Source organism: Manis javanica, chromosome 6 (genome assembly GCF_040802235.1).
Source record: "Manis javanica isolate MJ-LG chromosome 6, MJ_LKY, whole genome shotgun sequence".
NCBI lineage: Eukaryota > Metazoa > Chordata > Mammalia > Pholidota > Manidae > Manis > Manis javanica.
Genome location: NC_133161.1, coordinates 123,538,902 through 123,560,355, shown reverse-complemented (window position 1 = coordinate 123,560,355; position 21,454 = coordinate 123,538,902).

The following is a 21,454-nucleotide window of genomic DNA, read 5'->3' as shown; positions in this document are numbered from 1 at the left end:
CAGTTTGGGGAAGTTTTCAGCAATTATTTATTCAAAGAGACTTTCTATCCCTTTTCTTCTTTCTTCTTCTTCTGGCACCCCCATAATATGAATATTATTCCTTCTGGATTGGTCACATAGTTCTCTTAGTTTTGTTTCGTTCCTGGAGATCCTTTTATCTCTCTCTATGTCAGCTTCTATACGTTCCTGTTGTCTGGTTTCTATTCCTTCAATGGCCTCTCGCATGTTATCTATTCTGCTTATAAATCCTTCAAGGGTTTATTTCTCTTCTGTGATCTCCTTCATGACATCTGTTATCTCCCTCCAGACTTCATCGCATTGCTCTTGCATTTTTCTCTCCATCTCTGTCAGCATGTTTATGATTTTTATTTTGAATTCTTTTTCAGGAAGACTGGTTAGGTCTGTCCCCTTCTCTGGTGTTGTCTCTGTGATCTTGGTTTGCCTGTAATTTTGCCTTTTCATGTAATAGAAATAGTTTGCAGAGCTGGAGCAAGTGACGGCTGGAAGAACTTCCCTTCTTGTTGGTTTGTGGCCTTCCTCTCCTGGGAGAACAGCGACCTCTAGTGGCTTGTTATGGGCAGCTGCACACAGACAGGTCTTCTGCTTCTTGCCCTGCTGCAATGGAGTTTATGTCTGCTGTTACTGTCAGCATGGCCTGGCTCAGGCTGCTGCTCCAAAATGGTGGAGCCCCATTGGAGGGGGAGCGGCTGGGAGGCTATTTATCTCAGTGAGGCGCCTCCATGTTCCCTGTTGCCCAGGAGGTTACAGTGCCCAGAGTTCCCCAAATTCCTTACCTCTGGACTAAGTGATCTGCCTTGCCCCTTTAAGACTTCCAAAAAGCACTCGCCAAAAAAAAACAACAAAAAAAAAATTTAAGTAATTAAAAAAAAATGCTCGGTTTTCTTTGTCCACAGCTGCTGGCCTCAGGCATCCGCTCACCGGTCTTGCTGCCCCTTTTCCCTAGTATTGGGGTCCCTGTCCCTTTAAGACTTCCAAAAAGAAATCGCCAAAAAAGGAAAAAAAAAAATGGCCGCTCGCATTTGTTTGTTCTCCAGCACCAGCCTCCGGTACCCACTCACTGGTCTTGCTGGCCTGTTACACTAGTATCCAGGACCCCACGCATGCACTCTGTGTGTGCTCTCATCCAGATGGCTGGGGTTGTGTGTTCAGCAGTCCTGGGCTCCCTCTCCCTCCCCGCTCTGACTCCCCAGGATCTGGGGGGAGGTGCGCTCAAGTCCTGTGGGGCTGGGGCTTGTATCTTACACCCTTTGTGAGGCTCTGGGTTCTCACAGGTGTGGATGTGGTCTGGATGTTGTCCTGTGTCATCTGGTCTCCATTCTAGGAAAAGTTGTCTTTGTTATATTTTCATAGATATATTTGGTTTTGGGAGGAGATTTCCTGCCCTACTCACCCCACCATCTTGGCTCCGCCCTCTCATGTTTACATTTTTATATACAGATTTTATCATTTCTGTGTCCATCATTTTTGATTCAAGGTCATTGATACCTATGTTTTTTGTACAATATCATCCTCTGGCCCAAGAAAACGCTTTGATATGGCATTGTTTCAAAAATGTTCTATACGGTCTAAAGCAATACCATGTAATAGAAATATGTGAGTCATATATATATTTTTAAATTTTCTTTTAACTTTATTTAAAAATGTAAAACAGGTTAATTTCAATAATACTGTATTTTGTTTCATCTAATATAACAAAAATTTTATCATTTTACCATGTAATAAATGTCAAGGCTTTTAATGATATATTTTACATTCCATTTTACAGACTAATTTTTGAAGTTTGGGGAATATTTTTTGAAATTTGGGCTATGTTTTACACTTGCATCATATCTTAATTTATGCCAGCTCCATATGAAATGTTTGATATCCGTATGCAGATTGGGGATTACACTCCTCTACAACACAAGTCTAAAGAACATTCTTCCAAGTCTTTGATGCAAATTGTGAAAATTTTGAGTGTTTTATTTTATCCCAATGTGTCCAATGGGAGGTTTTTCAGAAACAGGAGTTCTATTTATTACTCAAATGGCTCTTAAATGCTTTGATGATGAATTCTTGAGGAGTACAATTGTCTGGTCATGCCATCAGGAATAAAAATTATGATAACAGCCATCTAGCTAACAACTAATTTAAGATGTCATTTTTTACAGAAATCTAAAGTGTAAAAAATTTCTAGTTATTAAATAGATAACATAGTATATGGTTAATTCCCAAAGGAGTGTAAAAATGTTGTTAAAGAATTTTAGAGACTGGCTTGTCATCTCTCTTTCTTTTCTCCCAGTATCTGAAATGTGTGCACGTAAAGTGTGTATGTGTACACGTATGCATGCATGAGTAAGGGAGAGGAAGGGAGGAAGAATAATATAATTATTTTCTCTTTGATATAGGTTAACCAGGAGGAAAGATTTGGAAAATCCTAGTTTGCTTTTTCAGGAGGGATTAAGTTATGCAAGTGTTTTCTTTTAATCATCACATCACCAGTCATCTTTCTCTCCCCATTTTCACAACCTAAATGAGCTGTAAACCATACTTTTCTTTTTTTCTTTTGATTTGCTTTTTTTTATTAAGGTATCATTGATATACACTCTTATGAAGTTTTCACAATAAAAACAATGTGGTTACTACATTCACTCATATTATTGAGTCCCCCCACATACCCCATTGCAGTCACTGTCCATCAGTGTAGTAAGATGGTCACTACTTGTCTTCTCTGTGCTACACTGTCTTCCCCATGATCCCCCCAATACCATGTGAACTCATCATAATACCCCACATTCCCATTCTCCCTCCCTCCCCACCTGCCCTCTCCCACCCCTCCCCTCTGGTAACTGTTAGTCCCTTCTTGGAGTCTGTGAGTCTGCTGCTATTTTGTTCCTTCAGTTTTGCTTTGTTGTTATACTACACAAATGAGGGAAATAATTTGGTATTTGTCTTTTTCTGCCTGACTTATTCCAATGAGATAATACTCTCTAGCTCCATCCATGTTGTTGCAAATGGTACAATTTGTTTCTTCCTTATGACTGAATAGTATTCCATTGAGTATATGTACCATCTCTTCTTTATTAATTCATCTATTGATGGACACTTAGGTTGCTTCCATATCTTGGTTATTGTAAATAGTGTTGTGACAAACACAGAGGTGCATATGTCTTTTTGAATCTGAGAAGTTGTTTTCTTTGGGTAAATTCCTAGGAGTGGAATTTTTGGGTCAAATGGTATTTCTATTTTTAGTTTTTTGAGGAACTTCCAGATTGCTTTCCACAGTGGTTGAACTAGTTTACATTCCCACCAGCAGTGTAGGATGGTTCCCCTTTCTCCACATCCTCACCAGCATTTGTTGTTCCTAGTCTTTTTGATGTTGGCCATCCTAACTGGTGTAAGGTAGTATCTCATTGTGGTTTTAATTTGCATTTCCTTAATAATCAGCAATGTGGAGCATATTTTCATGGGCCTGTTGGCCATCTGAATTTCTTCTTTGGAGAACTGTTTGTTCAGATCCTCCGCCCATTTTTTTAATAGGGTTATTTGCTTTTTGGGTGTTGAGAAATCATATTTTTCATTGTAAGGATCATTTGCTAACATGTTGAGACTGATAAATTAACTGAATGAAACACAACTTCGTTCATAGAAATCCCCCACATAAAATTGAAGTTAAATATTCTAATTCAGCATTAACAGGTATTTCTGGAATGACAGATCATTGCTATCAGCCAGAGGTAAATAGAACTCTTTTACCAAACAAGAACTCTAAACATTTTTTAACCAAATTGAGAGTTTATGCTCCACTGTGATTTATATGTTTAAAAGCTGATATATGCTGGAAACTTCCTCTACAGAGCAGACTTGAATAAACATTGAGGTTTGAGTTGTTGAGTTTTTTTGCTGTATTTATTATAAAGGCTGAGGGAAGAGAAGAGAGATTGGAGATTGATACAATTTTTTTTCTTATTTCTTTCTGTTTAAGCAGAACAATGGGCTTATAAAACAATTTTTTCTTCTTTACATCTGGACCCTTTTGCTTGACATCTGAGGCATCCATGCAGCACACAATTATGAGTCAATAAAAATTTATTGAAATACGTATGTATTCATTTTCCATTCAGGTTTTAGGACTTGTATTCCAGTATAAGTTTGTGTCCTTTCTGCTGTCACTTATTTAAGAATATCATTAATCAGGTAATCCATTCAACTCTCAGGTGAACTGATTCCTTTGACTTTGGTTAGAAACCTTTATAAGTGAGGGGGAAAATGTCTTCTGTGAAAATTAGCATACCATACTGAGTAGAATTGTACAAAAAGAAAATGCCTTCTACCTAATGAAGGGCTCATACAAGCTGAAATTTCCAGAAAAGCTACAGCTTCCCTTATGCCAGTCAGGGAAAATGACTCTTTTCTTTGTGCCCAATGTCTCTAAGTATTTAAAAGTCCCATTTTTACCCAACTCCTATTAATAGCTGCCATCCACACCCAGAGTTCCTGATTGTTAGAGTGTGAGTTTCTTTACTGAGAGCTTGCCACTGTGCTTACCTATGAGGAGACCAATGGCACAGCGGGAAAAGATTCTGCCACTAGAATACAAACCCACTCATTAAATTTATACAGAAAATGGCCCAGGCCCTAGCATGCACATAAAATAATGGGAAAGTGTGGAACTCATTTTTATTTCTTCATATCCCATCATATTTATTCTCTTACTGATCTGACTTGTGATTTTATCTTTTCCACATTAAAATCTTTCCCTAACTTTAGTTGTGAAACATTGTGGAATTATTCTTGAGCACCAGCATACAAAAGGCGTCAACCCAGAAGAGGGATATGGTGCAGCACAGGCAGCTCCACTGAAGGCATGCCTGAGGTACAGCAAAACATATTTGAAGGAAGAAGGAATATTAAATATATTAAATGTGAGAAGAGCATGAAGGATATTGATACTCTAACATTTCTGACACTTAGGTGTTTTCAAAGTATAGAAAATGGTGGAACATATGTTTCATGTGCCCATCAATAAATTATTTGCTGCTTTAATCTGAGCTTAATGTTATTCTGTTTACATAAATTGGAAATTGTGAATTATAAAAAATTGCTAGCCATCTGGAACATTTTTACTTCATCCTTATGACATCTATCTCTTTCCTACACTTGTATAGAACAGTATGAATAGGGGAAGACATTTATTAAAGCCCTTTAGGCTATGTTCAATTTATGTCAAGAATCATTAAGGTATACACAGAGTGTATGTATGTATGTAAGTATATAACACCTGGAGGTCAACTAAATGTGGCAAATACAATACTGAGATTCTTTTTAGAAGTGTATTGTCATTTTTGTCCTAATGTTGACTTTCTCTTATGAAGAAATAGCAGTTGTGATAATATTCAAATATTTAGGAAACAAAGAGTAACAAGAAAATCCTGTCTTCCCTCTCAAATATTTTGTAATCAAGCCCTGTCACCCCATCTCTGCCAGAAACAATGGCAAGTAGCTACGAATCCCGTTGTTACTGATGACCACCGCATGACTGGTCTAGTCTTGGTGATCGCAGGACAGTGCTCCTGGCATTAACCCAGGAGATCGCGAAAAGGCACCAATTCGCTGGAGAATAACCATTTTTTGCCAACAGGTTAGAGAAAGCTTTGCAAGTCAAGTTACCTTCCTCTTTGCAGTACTTGATCAAGCACAGATCAAGGCTTTACTATTAATTTCAAGGTCTTTAACAAGAAAATGCTAGTAAGTTTGGCTATGCTTCATATTCTTTCCATGACCTCAGATGAATCAGTACCTACAGCCACAAGACAATTGGGGGACATTATGATATGGAGAATAAGAAATAATGAAGACCAAAATTAAGACCTGGCCAATGGTGGAAAAGTTTATTTAGAAATGATTTTGCTCTTGCAGTATTAACTATTATTGCATTTGCTGATTAAAATATTTTGGCTGGCTTCAATTCCTTGCTTGAACATAATTTCAGGAATGAAAAGAAACTTCGTTGAGTCGAGATTTGTGTAAGTGGCAAAGCATTAAAAAATTAATAAATAAAGCACGGAGGGTCTACTAAATCCCCCAATTAAGGCTGTGCCAGTGTTTTTCTGCCTTACCTGAGAACAGTGAAGCTGAATATTAACCCCCTCATAATATGACCTTCTGTGATCATATGCTAAAGTACAGAAGCAAGCTGACATCACTCGAGATCCACCCTAGTTCCCCACTACTTTTAATACCTACTTATTTTCACAAGTTTTGGGCCTTGGTTCTCTCATCTTATCCAGATTCATAACTCTGGTCCTTCCAGGGATTTTTATTATACCTGACCACCTGACATTAGTCTGCAAGCTTCTACATAGCTTCTCATTTAGTAAATACCTTTGTCACTTTATTCTCAGTTTTCTTAGGCCTTCATTGTAATGTGAAACACATCTTTATGTAATTCTCTTTTGGGGGGTAAAATAGTATTTTCTATCCAATATTACCATACAAGCAATCTACTAGACAAGGGAACTTCTGTCATGCCAGAGGGTTCTCTTTGTCTGGATTCTTATTTGTTACTTCTTCATGACTTTCAATCATGATAACTAACCTAAAAAATGAAGACTCGAGGTTTTATCATATTTTATTACCCAAATTACTGTACACTGTACCAGATTTTTCAATACCATAAATTTAAGATGTAGGATGATAGGGTAGTATTATGCTATAATAAACTATAAGAAAAACTGCACAAACTGATTGTTCTGACCTTTATGTTGTCCATTTAGGCTGCTCATGCAGTTGGACACAAGATTCTTTAATTGTGAATTAATGATTCTTAAGTTTAACTTGTATATTTTATTCAATATGTGGTTTTTTATTTGTATCTTCACTCCCTTTTATCTCTGGCTTGTCTACCTTAGCAATTTCTAAATCTGAAAATATGACCTTATTTGTCATAATTTCCCAATTCTATCCTTCCTCAATGGCTATGAATTATTCAGGGAAAAAATACACAGTGAAGACCTAGAAGGATCTGCTATAAAGTATTTTATGCAATTCTGACTAGTCCTTGGGAAACACTTTTGAATTAATCTTTAGTTAGTTCCTTAAAACAATCATTAGGATTAACTGGGACAAAATATCCACATTTCTTCAGCTCCACTACTTCAAATCTCCATCAATTTCCTCATCACAAAGTTTACGGAGAAGATAGGAAATGTCTAAAACAAGATCCTACAAGTTCTAACCTCTTCATATTATTTTATTCATGCTCTCTTCTTTCTGTTTTTTCGAGACTTCATCACAAAACTTAAAAAAAATATAAAAAACTATTCTGTATTTACTATCTAAATGGATTGATCACCTATCTGAGCCACAATGTATCATACGAAGAGTTGTCTTTCATCATCTTTTAAAAATTTCCCTGTTGAATCCCTGAATCTAATTTTTGTTTGTTATTTTCCAAATCATTTCCTACAACATTAGGACTGAGTTTCAGAAAACATTAGTTTAAAATCTTTAAAGTCAAGGAGCTCTGTAACAGCAACATTGCAAATCTGATATTCTAAAGTGTAGTCTTTATAAAACACATCAAACTGTCAGAACAAATATTGTAATGATTCTTTTAAATGTATGGATGAGCTGACAAGAAGGTAATTCTTCTGAAAACAGAAGATTTACAGAAGCCTAACAATAGAAAGGTCAGTGGGCATAGGGTTATTTATACTTAACCAAATATCCTGGAGCTTCAGTTTTAAAGGCCTCATGAAACTAAAGTTTATTAAAGAAGGTTTAAGTCTACAGAAGGAAAAAGCATCTGTTTTTAAACCAAAGAAGTGTATTAATAGCAGATGTTTACATACTCAAGAGAGAGACAGAAGAAACAAACAAAAACATAATAACAAATCTATCACAGGCTGGAAGACAGCAATGTATATATATATATATGTATTTGAATTTAAAAAAGTAAACCTCAGAGAAACATAAAATAGGGTAAGTGGGTACATGCATATGTGGTAAAATTGGAAACAAAAACAAGAGAATTATAAACATAAAATTCCACAAAGTATTCACTTCAGGGAAAGGAGTCCAAGAGACTGAGTCAAGGCAAATGAAAAGTTTAGAGCTATATGTTTTCTACATTTTAACTTCCAAGTTTAATATATTGGTTTTATTATTTTGCTTTATCACATGTCAATGCATACAGACACACACATGAATATACACATACATATCTGTATTCTGCCAGAATTAAAGATTTAATAATTATAAATGTGTTTTAATAAAATGACATACAAGAATAATGCTATTGCTCATTATCTTTTTGCTTTGACTCTTTTGTCCTGCAACCTCATATATGGTACATGATGGGAGAATTTGTATTGAGATAGTTATGGATTAATATTCTAAGCTCTGCCATTTATGTGAATATAAACAAGTTACTTAATCTTTCCAAATTTTAAATTCTCTGTGAAATGGGGCTAAGTAAACCTACTTTGCACTTGATATGTATTTGAATATGACACTGAATCTTTTTCTATCTTGTATTTTTCCCAAACTAAATGATAGAAATCCATTGTAATCCCAGACTACCCCTTAAGAATAGTCCAGATTTAATAATTATTGTATGTTCATAGAAAATGACAGTGTATTACACATCAATGATAGTGTTCTGTTCTTCATTGAACAAATTAATGAATGGATTACTAAATAAAAGAATACATGGAGTTTAGTCTGCATATAGGCTAGTAATATGTTCTAAATGCTCGTAATAAAGAAAAGATCAAGTTAAATTAACACACTATATATCATAATAAATACCAAATATGTAAAATTAATAAAATTCAATAAATTTAACTAACTTATCACAAAAGAATCTCCTTTAAAGGCACTGTTTGAATACACATGTGTGTATATATATATATATATATATATATATATATATATACACACATGTATATTTATAAGGTGGAAAGACTCTTACATTTTTTACCTGAAAAAATTCATTGGGTGAAAAAATGATAATGTAGAGGAAGTATATTAACTAGCTGACTAGAGTATTTGATGTTCTGGAATATTAATAGTGCTTTGCATCTTAAAAATGTCCTTAAATCAGTAGCTTCAGTATCTGCATCACTTGGGAACTTGTTAGGAATGGTTCAAGAATCCCTGCTACAGTGGAGTTGAGTGAATCATCCACTCAGTTTCTTAAATCTACTTAATGAGATCAACCTCTTATCTTATTTAATTCCAACCTCCAAAAAATATATTTACATGAACTAATTTGACTTATTATGGAGAAGATCTTAAACAGTCTAGCCTGTTTAGAAGTTGTTTCTTATTATTAAGGAATGACCATTATATTTTATCAGTTTGTGATTAATCCGTTATGAGTCGAGTTCATTCTCCTAGGTCCTTGTCCCCAGTGCAACAAAGAATTGACAGGCAGAATCACGAAGGTGAAGGAGAGGGAAAGTTTTATTTGAATACACTCCAAGGGAGGAGCAGGCCAGGGTCAGGGTAGAAAGAAGCCCCAAACTATTAGGGGAGCATCTATTTATCATGTCCTACCCCACAGGCACTTCTTTTGATTGACAAGGTGAGATCATTTGATTGACAACTCTAGTTATACAACCATTTCTCTGGGTGTGCATATCTTTTCCAAGAATGCACACAGAAAAGCCCAGGGTGGGGGACAAAACCCGAATTTTATTTTAATGAGGTCAGGAGGAGTGTGGTTTGGGTGGTTCTTAGTTTTGTTTGGTGGTGCCCACATTGGGGCCTGGTCGTGACCAGTTTGGCCTGGTCCCAATAAGCAAGAAGTTATCTCCCTGTAAACCTTGTTGTCTTTACGTAGGACTTCCTCCTAGGGCAGAGTTCAGGCAGTTCTGTCTTTGAAACTTACCTTCCCTTTCCCTGGCTGCTTATGTTCATCTTTCTACCTAACAAGTCCATTTCATAAGGAAAGTGTCCTGTGACTGTCTTACTTTGGACAATGTAAAACTAATTTACTGAACGTGGCGAATTCAATAAAAACCCCTAGTGTTTCTGTAATATATGTATATATAAGACTCAAATGTAGTACTAGTTCAAATGCAATTTTAAGCCATGAGTTAAAAATAAGTAAGAAATCTGAATTTGCCACTGAATTTCTAGCACCTATGTTTTTAACAAGCCCCATGTTCTAAAGATCCTGAACTATTTTCTTGGTGAACATGAAGAAGCAGGTGCTCTTGTTTTTTGTTAACATGATGCTTAACATATTTCTCAGCTTTTAATGATAAATAACTATGGAAATTGCTAAAGAACACTAAAGAAATAATGCTCACAACTTCCTGGTCAGGAATATCTGAGACTTTGAAGGCCTTTACTTACCTTTCTATTTCCCATTATACTTTTCATCCTTTATAACTTGAAGGAGTTGAAAGCTAGACTTATAGCTATGTGTATGAACAATAAATGGGTAGATATATTAGATTTAAATAAATTATACCAATAAATGTATTTTCCAAATTACAAAGATAATTATTCTTTAGTCTACTTTATTTCTATCTGCTTAGACTCATATAGACAGGATAGTTGCTACTGAATTTTTGTTATCAACTATTGTACTTTCTTTTTTAAATAAACAGCTTTCTTAATAGAGCAGTTAATGTGCCATTTGCTATTAGAATGTCGGGAAAGAGCAAATTGGCAAAGACTTTAGACTTCAGAGTAAAACAAATTCATTTATATCAGCTGTACAAAGAATGACAATGACATTGGAGCAATGGTCAAAAATAATGATGTAAGTACATATCTATTAGTGGTTTTACTTAATATTCCCTTAGTATTGAAAATCAGTTATTAAAAAATTACTGAAAAATATTCAAATATATTATGTACCTTTGCAAATAGTTTTCATGGAGCTAACATCCTATAATTATTTTATGAAAATTAAAGTACCTGAAGTTTCTTGTAGCATAGGCAAATAAAAATTAATAATGATAACAATATTAGGTTATCTGCTGGTTATATTCAACCATGTCCTATTTAAAAAATAAATAAATAAGTAAAATAACAACCACAATAAAGCCCTTCTGACCTACAGTTTACTTAAATGACTGAATCTGCAGCATAGAAAAATGAAAATAATGGTAAGAATCTGTGAGAGGCTAGAGAAGCCAAAATCAATGAAGAAATAATTCATTGTTTTAGGCCCCAAGATACCAGTTATCATTATGGTAAGAACATTTCCAGTTACTGAAAATTATTTGAACTTAAGTTCTCTATTTAGTGCCATTGACATGAATATTAGTAGACTTGAAAATCAGGATCGATGGAAGTAAGAAACAGCAGCTTAATTACAAACCTTCCATCACTGCACAGCATCCTAATCTCGTATGATCAGAATGTACTGAACTTCCCCAATGCTTAATCTCATGTTTGTCTGTGTTTCAGATGACAACCTCATTGGTCTCATGTTGTTGATTTTAGAATAAATCATTTTAGAGATATTTTCACCACTGTTACTGATTCAGTATGAAGGAAATAAAAGGTGTTACATGAAACCACGCTAAAAAAAAGTCAAAGAAAAATGTTGAAAATTTCTCCATGTAGTTAAATCAACCTAGATTATTTATGCTTAAAAACCTATTTTAGGCTTGAGCTACTAAATGGTTTCTGAATGGAGATTATTTCTTTTTGTCTCACAATATGGAGAAGAGTCCATATTAATTTCAATAGCAAATGTTCAATCACTCACTTTATTTTAGATCTAGCTACCTCATTTGTTTTGTTACTCTCTTTGCTTCTTGATCTCCCCAGAAACAAAATTCTCCCTTGAGACATTAAAAAATATTCCGTTTCAGAAGTCTGAAATTAAATGAAATCTATTGGATTTACTTTGTGTTTAGATTTTTATATCCTCTGTAATGAGACCAAAGTTTTGCCCTAGGCTAGATATTGAAACAGGTGGAAGATATTTCATTAGATACCATTAATGACCATATTTGTACTAATCCTTAGAAGCAATGATCCACACCCCTTAATTTGTAATCAATAGACCTCAATACCACTATTTCAATGGTGTCTATGTTAAATTTAATTGCATTCACTTTGAACTACTTATGAGTAACTTAGGATAAAATATTAATCATTGAGTCTTACAACTCAATGTTTTTCCATGGAAATGGGAGATCCAGAGATACAGCAACAATTTCCAACTACAGTAATTAAAGTAAGAATAACCAAGAAAAAATGGACTATAAAATAACAATATAAAAAGTATGACCAAAAACATAGCTGTGAGAAAATAACTATGCTACAAATTTGTGGTATCACCGGTGTAAACATATGAAAATTTTCATGTAAAATGAATACTAAAGGCCAAATTATTTAAGAGATTCATTGTTTATAGATTTGTGAGTAGTGTCTTTAAAAGGATAAATTATACATGCCATAGCTAATAAAAAAGTAAAAGGAATATGTCACATAATAAAAAGTAAACTCTGTTCACATTCCACAGTTTCAGTCCCACCACCAAAGGCAAACAGGATCAGCAGTACTCGATGCATGTGTGTGTGTGTGTGTAACCCTAGAAACTACCCACTAATGGATAAACATATATAAATATATATATATCTTCTTTACAGAATAGAAGCTTATTACACATATTCTATACCTGATTTTCCCTTACAGCATAGATCTTTTCATATCAGCACATCATATAGACAGACCTGTCTCACTCCTCCTATCTCATTATTCCAAAGCTGAGTTATTTTTCTCTGTATGGATGCTTCACAATTAATTCTCCTTATGAGCATTGATGACATACTTTCTGGCTTTTTAACTGCATCAGTGTAAGTCTGGGGAGAGGAAATCCTGGGACAAAAATACCTCAAAAACTGAAATCAGTCAAAGGGAGAAATAAAGTTTAAAATCCATTTATTGCTTACAAACTACAGTCTGGGCCCTTCTCTCTTTCCTGCTCCAGCAGAAGCAAAACCTGCCCTCCCCCTCACCTCTCAGGTACAGATAAGCCTTCCCGTTGCTTAAGTAAGTACCCACTGATATGCAGATGAACTTCTCTCCACCCCTGAGGAATGATGCAAATGCAGTAAAGCCATACTTCTTTCCACCTCTGAACGCCTATTGATATGCAGATGTACTAAAGCCAGGCAAGATATTCTGGAAATGTTACAATTTTATCCACAATCAGTCAGAGAGATATTAAATTATAATGTAATAGTGGCATCCTGACTTAATGGAAGTCCTTCTAAAATTTCACCGTTTTGTTTATTCACACATACACAGTCATTATAACAGTTTCCATCTTTCATCTGTTTCTATTTTACTAGTATTTTTGTTGTTATTGTTTTGTCTTTGGTTTTGTTTGTACGTACAAGTCTTAGCGATAATGATTATTGACCTTTATGAAATGTCTTCTCTGCAATTATGAAGATTATCTTTTTTTAATTCTTTGACTCACCAAATGATTTATAGACTATTGAATATTCAACTATTCCTACAAATCTAGAATGAATCATGTAAGTCATGATATTGATATGCTACAAGAAGACTTTCTTATCTATTTCCTTAGAAATTTGACAGAATGTATACAAGTACATTGGTTTTCAGGATTTTTTTAAACACTAGCTTTTGTCATTTTTAAAACATATCCTTACTTTTGTTAAAAAAAGGAACTTTGAAGTATTTCTTTGTTTTCCTTACTGGAGTGTTTCAATGGTATTGAAATAATATGAGTTAGATAGTTTGTTAGTATTCACTTATAAAATCAACTTGGTTAGTAAATTTATCAAAATAAACAGATAGAAAAGGGCTTTTCAGTAACTTTTCAATTTCTTCTCTAGTAACAGGTCTGTGTACAATTTATACAACTCAAGTTTCTGGACCCTATTCTAAAGTACATTCTTTAAGACCCTAATAACAAAATAATTTTTCCTGGGAGAAAACCACAGAGAAACAAAACAAAACTTCAAATTATTTTCCAGTGTGATCTTTTTAATGATGACCTTCCCAGTGTGTTTAGAATGATATCCTGACTCCCAAGCACAGCTGGTCCTTGCCTTCTAGCTCCTGTCCGTCTTCCAGTCACATCTTTTCCCAGTCCCACTGGGCTGTCAAGTCAGAAGGAAATACCCGCACAGTCCAGAGATGCAATGTTGGTCCATCACCTTATCGATTCACACTTACCATTCCCTCAAGACTATTATTCAGGCCAAGTTTTACCATTCTCTGGAAACTTAGATCATTCTCATTTCATCCCCTCCCAAACTAGCCCTTAGTGTTTTTCTTATTATTCTTCAATGATTTCTATCAAGCAATTATCATAGTAGTCACGATCATAGGTTTGTATTTCCGTCTCCCTCTCTCCTGTGCTTCTAGGGTTGATGACAACTAATATTTTTCTTTCTATCTTGATCACTTTGCCTGTTGTATAATAGGTTAGTCCTAAATGAGTGCAGAATTCACAAATTCAGTGATAAACACAGAAAAACTTTATAAACTTACAACTAAAATAAGAATTGCTGTCACGTTGGAAATTTTATATTTCTGTTCTTCCACAAATTTATCTTCAACTTTAGTACTGTGGAACATAATGATTAACTCATAAAAGGCCTTTAAAACAATGACCGTGTCCTCACCTTACCAAACAGAAACAAACCAAGTCAAGCAAAACAAAGTTAAGGTCACTAATTTCTCAACTGTATAAAAATTCTAATCACACCATTATCCACCTAGCAATCCCCTGCAAACCCAAAACAAGAGGACAGGAACTAGATACTTTTATCTCCGTTTTCTATTTTTTAGTGAAGAAAATAAATGTGGATAACCAAAATACTTAAGATTATTTTGTAGAATAAATTAGAAGTAGATACTCTAGGCTTTCAGTTTGATAATAAAAATGAAAGTCACTATTTAGTTCATAATTTTCTTATTGAGAATTGAGTAGTATCCTGCATTTGAGAAAAGGTGATTGCAATACTGCAATCCTGTAACCACAGACCTGGACATGCTGCCTGGATGCACACCAGAACAAGACAAGAACAAAGCTCACATTTCAATCTCTGTTTTACTTAAAACAGAGGGAAAATTGTCTAATAATCAAAGAAAAGGAAGTAACATTTGAATTATCAAATTCTCCAGGAGAGGAAATAGAATTTATACTCAAGGAAAGAAAGCCACTTTAAGGACAGGAGGCCTTATTCTTTCTTACCAATTGGATTTACTCAGTGAAATGATACAGTAAAAATGATTACTTTTTTAAAACAAACTGACAGTAACCTATGCTCTGAATGCAAGAAATTTTCATTTCTCACCAAGATGCAACTTATTTTCTAGGTAAGCCCTAATGCTCTTTTATCTTCACTAGTTTAGCTATATGTAATCCTAAAAATACATGTGTGTATATATATATATATAATACCAATTGTTTCTTCAATATTATACATACATCTTTACACCCAGTTGCTATATTTCCCTCTTTTTATTTCTCATCTGTCTATGGAAAAAGGGAGACGTGGAGGAAAGGAAGAAAACAAAAAAGAATGGAGCTGTATTTATTCAAAAAGCAAAAATAATTCGACCAGTATCTAAAGAGTCTAGAAAACCCATATGACTATTTTCTTTTTAGTTCAAATACAGCAAAACTTAGAAAATACAGGAGACATTCAAATAACTCTTGTATTCTCCCCAGTAGCAACTACCTATTCTTTGCTTAGACAGACTTGAATGCATGCATAAAAATGACGTGTATTTGGTCTACTAAAAAACACATGGGATATTTTAATTGCTCTAATACATTAATCTCTGTTAGCTTTCAGTATTACTTAACCATGAACACATTCAAAGGGTTAAATTCACCCTTTGAGGGTTCAACATTCTAATTTCTGAAGAATAAAATACATTTTTTAAGAGGCAATTCTGATGCTTCACACGTCACCAGTAGAGATAAGAAATTTGTATAACTTGGCTTTCTTTCAACAATAACCAAAATAGAAATTATTAGAAATTTCAGAGCTCAGTTAAAAATCAGTTGCAAGAACAGATTCTCTGTTTTCCTTTCTTTCATTAATAATCAAAACAATAAAACCAATCTGAAAGTGGATAGCTTAATTTTCTACTTTAAACCTAATAATTTTATCTAATGTTAAGAATCCCACCTGAATTACCAGCAGAAATGAAACTGTGATTATAAAATAAATGAATATAGGTCATTCTTTCTTGCTAATCTATCACCACAACTGTTGTGCATCACATAATAGTTTCATAGCATATTATAGAAAATGCTTTGCATATAGTTCATTTGCCATTATAAACATACCAGGAAACCTTGGATAACAGGTAATTTACAAATACGATATCCTATACTAATTGAACCAGGATGAAATAGGACAGTAATCAGAGTGATTTCACATTCTGCTAACTTTCTGAATTGAAAATAATATTGTCTCCAGGGGGGATATATTGTGGCAGTCTTATGCCAACAAAACCTATAGTACTCTAAGTTCATGAGAAGGAGGAATCTAATGACACAGCTCTCTGTCAAGTAAAAATACCTGGGAAGAAAGGGATAATTGGAAATGCAAGAGGCTAACACGGCAAGGATAATAAGACTTTGTGACTTGTTTTGATTATAACTTCTGTCTTTCTGCTTTAAACTTATTTATATATTTATTTTGAGAAATACTTTCTTTATACTTCCCATTTATTCCCTGGACAACTTTTTCTTGATACATCTTTTATATAAATCCAAAAAGTACTACATGGCTTTTAGCAGGTAATAATGTCGACATCAAATTCCCTTATTTCATGTGGGGTGCCATAATGCAGACCCTGTGAGTGCTAAAAGAGACTTAAAAAGAGCATCCGTAATGATTGAAGGTGTCTTTACTAAAGATCTTGCATATTTTGCAAAATTTAAGGCAACCTTTATTTAAAGAGGCTTGAAACACTGATGAATAGAATTGCTAATTGGATTTCCTCATTCTCAATCTAGACTGAAGATGGCAAGTAGTATTATTTATTAAGCATATTGAACATGTTGCATGTTGAGTAAAAACTTAACAAAACATAACTCATTTATTTGCCAAGCTTCATAAAATAAATAGAATCTGTATAAATCCCCTCATGTGAAACATCAAAACATAACCATTTGGTGAAAGTAAGCAGCTTTAATTAAGAATATTGGTCATTGAAAATTATTAATTTAATAGCTTATTATCTATTTTCTGTGCTTATTGGATAATTAATCATAGTGTGAGTTCATATATGATGCCAAAGTTGCATGTAAAATAGAATTAATGTATGTAAAACTTTCAACGTGGAAAGACTTGACAACAACAGAGATCCAGGTTATCAATTTGCTTGGTGTGATCGAAACAATGACAATACTGTATAACATTAAATGAAATCATAAAAGTAATAAACACTTTAACATGTTCTGTGAGTTATAAGAAAACATTTGTTCATATTGTTTTATTTTTAAAATTCAACTTACTGAGGCTTTTTTTTCATAAAATAGTGTTTATTATTGCAAACATATGATTGTGATAGTGTTTTAATTAATGCTTAAAAGAAGTATTAATCATTTATAATACAAAGAATAAAAACATGGAGATAAGTTAGTTGAAGTCAGTCATTGACCTTCTTGCACATGGAACCTGGTTGCATGTGTTGGAGTGAGACACAGGGAAATACAAATTTGGGGCCAGGAGAAGCTAGCCATTATGGTAGGTAGGAGAGAAAATACAGCTTAACACATATTGCATGATTCCTATCAGAGAAAAAAATATTTGTTGTTCTCTGTAATCTTAAGAAGTTTTGGTGAAATTGTACGTATAATTCCTATTTCAGTGTTGAGTTAAATATTTTTATTCCAGCAGAGTGCAGGAATTTATATTTATAAAAAGACATACGATTTCCATGATTTCCAGATATACAGTAGCCCTGATCTAGCCTAAAATTAAATCGTAAATTGAACAAGCTATGGCATGTCATGATCTACAGCCCTAACTGAATAAACTTCAAATGGAGAACTCCCTCCAGTTTAGTTGTTAGACAACTCAGAATTCATATTAAATACGGCCATCTGTTATTGTTGTGTGATCCATTCATTCTAATAAATATTACCCAAAATAAATCTCATATCTTTTTTTTTAGGGCATCTCTCATATTTATTGATCAAAAGGTTGTTAACAACAGTAAAATTCTGTATAGGGGAGTCAATTCTCAATGCACAATCATTAATCCATCCCCAGGCTAATTCTCATCAGTCTCCAATCTTCTGAAGCATAACAAACAAGTTCTTACATGGTGAACGAATTCTTACATAGTGACTAAGTTTTTACATGGTGAACAGTACAAGGTCAGTCATCACAGAAACTTTTGGTTTTGATCACTCATTATGAACTATAAACAATCAGGTCAAATATGAATATTCGTTTGATTTTTATACTTGATGTATATGTGAATCCCACAATTCTCCCTTTATTATAATTATTTTTTTAATAAAATGCTGAAGTGGTAGGTAGATGCAAGATAAAGGTAGAAAACATAGTTTAGTCTTGTAAGAGAGCAAATGTAGATGATCAGTTGTGTGCCTGTAGACTATGTGTTAATACAAGTTAGACAAGGGCAATAAAACATCCATGGATGCAGAAGATTTCTCTCAAAACAGGGGGTTGAGGTTCAAAGCCTCACCTCTGTTTATCCCCACTTTCTCACCTGATGGCCCCCCTGTGACTGGGCCTCTCTTAGGTTGTTCCTCCCTTGAGGAATCTTACCCGTCTCTGGCTAACCAGTCACCTTCTGGGGCCATACAGGGAAATGTAAAGTTGGTAAGTGAGAGAGAAGCCATATTGTTTGAAAAGGTTAGCTTTTTACTTCTTTGCAGATTTATGCCCTGTGGCTTCTATGCCCAACATTTGTCTTGAGGTATCTTTACCACTTGGAGGAATTATGATACTCGGTGAATTTGATATGAGGCACGAATTCTATTTAAGGGTTGTAATTAGGAAGGAAGAAGAAAAGCTATAGAGGTAACAGATGGAAGAAAACATGGGAGGATTGATTATTTTTTTGACATATCTTCTTGTAGAGTAACTTAAGCATGTATAGGTTTTAAACTACTAATTAAATTGTGCACACACATTAACATAATAGGAATACAGTTACATAACCAAAGCAGATCTATAATTACCAGCCATCTTCAGTGAAGCCAAGAAAACCAGTTAGACACACTAGGCATTTGTGAAAATTTATCTATGATATAATGTATATTGTCCAACTGTACTTGAACAATCTGGGAGAAATCAGACAAATTAAAACAACCCATTTTTGGGAACTGTTCACATCCCATATGTTCTTTTAACAGTAGATAGTCTGTAGTTGTAAGATTTGGAGCGCTACAACTTGCACTTCTCCTAATTCTTGGTTGAGTTCCAACAGTATAGATACAGTCAAATTTATTGTTTTACTGTATGCACAGGCCAGCTTAGATATCTCCTTCTTCATTCCAATGGCAAGTCCAGGAACCAGAGGGATGAATGCAGCTACAACTGCAGCATCGCCTGGATCTTTGTTGAGTTTTTTGATGATCATCTTCTGGCATGACTCTTCCAGAGAGTGCTGATGTTGGAAGTTCTTCTTCACATTGTATCTTAGTTCATTTTCTGGGTAGCCAAATTAGGCTTTGATCCTCTGTATAAACACAAACAACACTTTGTCCACATTTTGATATGCCCTTTATACCATTGTGTAGAACTCATTGGAGGTCACTACACAGGAACTGCTTTTTTTTTTTTAAGAGAAAGGAATATTATCAGAAAAGTGTACCTCCATAGCTGATCATCTGACACCCTTTAAGTGATCAAAATTAAGGATATTTAAAGCATGCATTAATCGTTGATTTACAGTTAGTTCTATCCTATCAGGGAGTAATCCCCCTTCTCTTTCTTTCATTTTTTAAATTAATTAATTAATTTTTTTGTTATCTTTAATCTACACTTACATGAAGAATATTATGTTTAGTAGGCTCTCCCCTATACCAGGTCCCCCCTATAAACCCCTTTACAGTCACTGTCCATCAGCATAGCAAAATGTTGTAGAATCATTACTTGTCTTCTATGTGTTGTAAAGCCCTCCCCTTTCTCCCACACCCCCATGCATGCTAATCATAATACCCCCCTTCTTCTCCCCCCCTTATCCCTCCCTACCCACCCATCCTCCCCAGTCCCTTTCCCTTTGGTACCTGTTAGTCCATTCTTGGGTTCTGTGATTCAGCTGCTGTTTTGTTCCTTCACTTTTTCCTTTCATTCTTATAATCCACAGATGAGTGAAATCACTTGGTATTTCTCTTTCTCCACTTGGCTTATTTCACTGACCATAATACCCTCCAGCTACATCCATGTTGCTGCAAATGGTAGGATTTTCCCTCTTCTTATGGCTGAGTAGTATTCCATTGTGTATATGTACCACATCTTCTTTATCCATTCATCTACTAATGGACACTTAGGTTGCTTCCAATTCTTGGCTATTGTACATAGTGCTGCAATAAACATAGGGGTGCATCTGTCTATATCAAACTAGATTGCTGCATTCTTAGGGTAAATTCCTAAGAGTGGAATTCCTGGGTCAAATGGTAAGTCTGTTTTGAGCATTTTGATGAACCTCCATACTGCTTTCCACAATGGTTGAACTAATTTACATTCCCACCAGCAGTGTAGGAGGGTTCCCCTTTCTCCACAGCCTCGCCAACATTTGTTGTTGTTTGTCTTTTGGATGGCAGCCATCCTCACTGGTGTGAGATGATACCTCATTGTAGTTTTAATTTGCATTTTTCTGATAATTAGTGAGGCAGAGCATCTTCTCATGTGTCTGTTGGCCATCTGTATTTCTTTTTTGGAGAACTGTCTGTTCATTTCCTCTGCCCATTTTCTAAATGGATTACTTGTTTATTCTTTGTTGAGGCGTGTGAGCTCTTTATATATTTTGGAGGTCAAGCCTTTATAGGATCTGTCATTTACAAATATATTCTCCCATACTGTAGGGTTCCTTTTTGTTCTATTGATGGTGTCCTTTGCTGTACAGAAGCTTTTCAGCTTAATATTGTCCCACTTGGTCATTTTTGCTGTTGTTTTCCTTGCCTGAGGAGATATGTTCAAGAAGAGGTCACTCATGTTTATGTCTAAGAGGTTTTTGCCTATGTTTTTTCCACAAGTTTAATGGTTTCATGACTTACATTCAGGTCTTTGTTCCATTTTGAGCTTACTTTTGTATATGGGGTTAGACAATGGTCTAGTTTCATTCTCCTACATGTAGCTGTCCAGTTTTGCCAGCACCATCTGTTGAAGAGACTGTCATTTCGCCATTGTGTGTCCATGGCTCCTTTATCAAATATTAATTGACCATATATGTCCGGGTTAATGTCTGGAGTCTCTACTCTGTTCCATTGGTCTGTGGC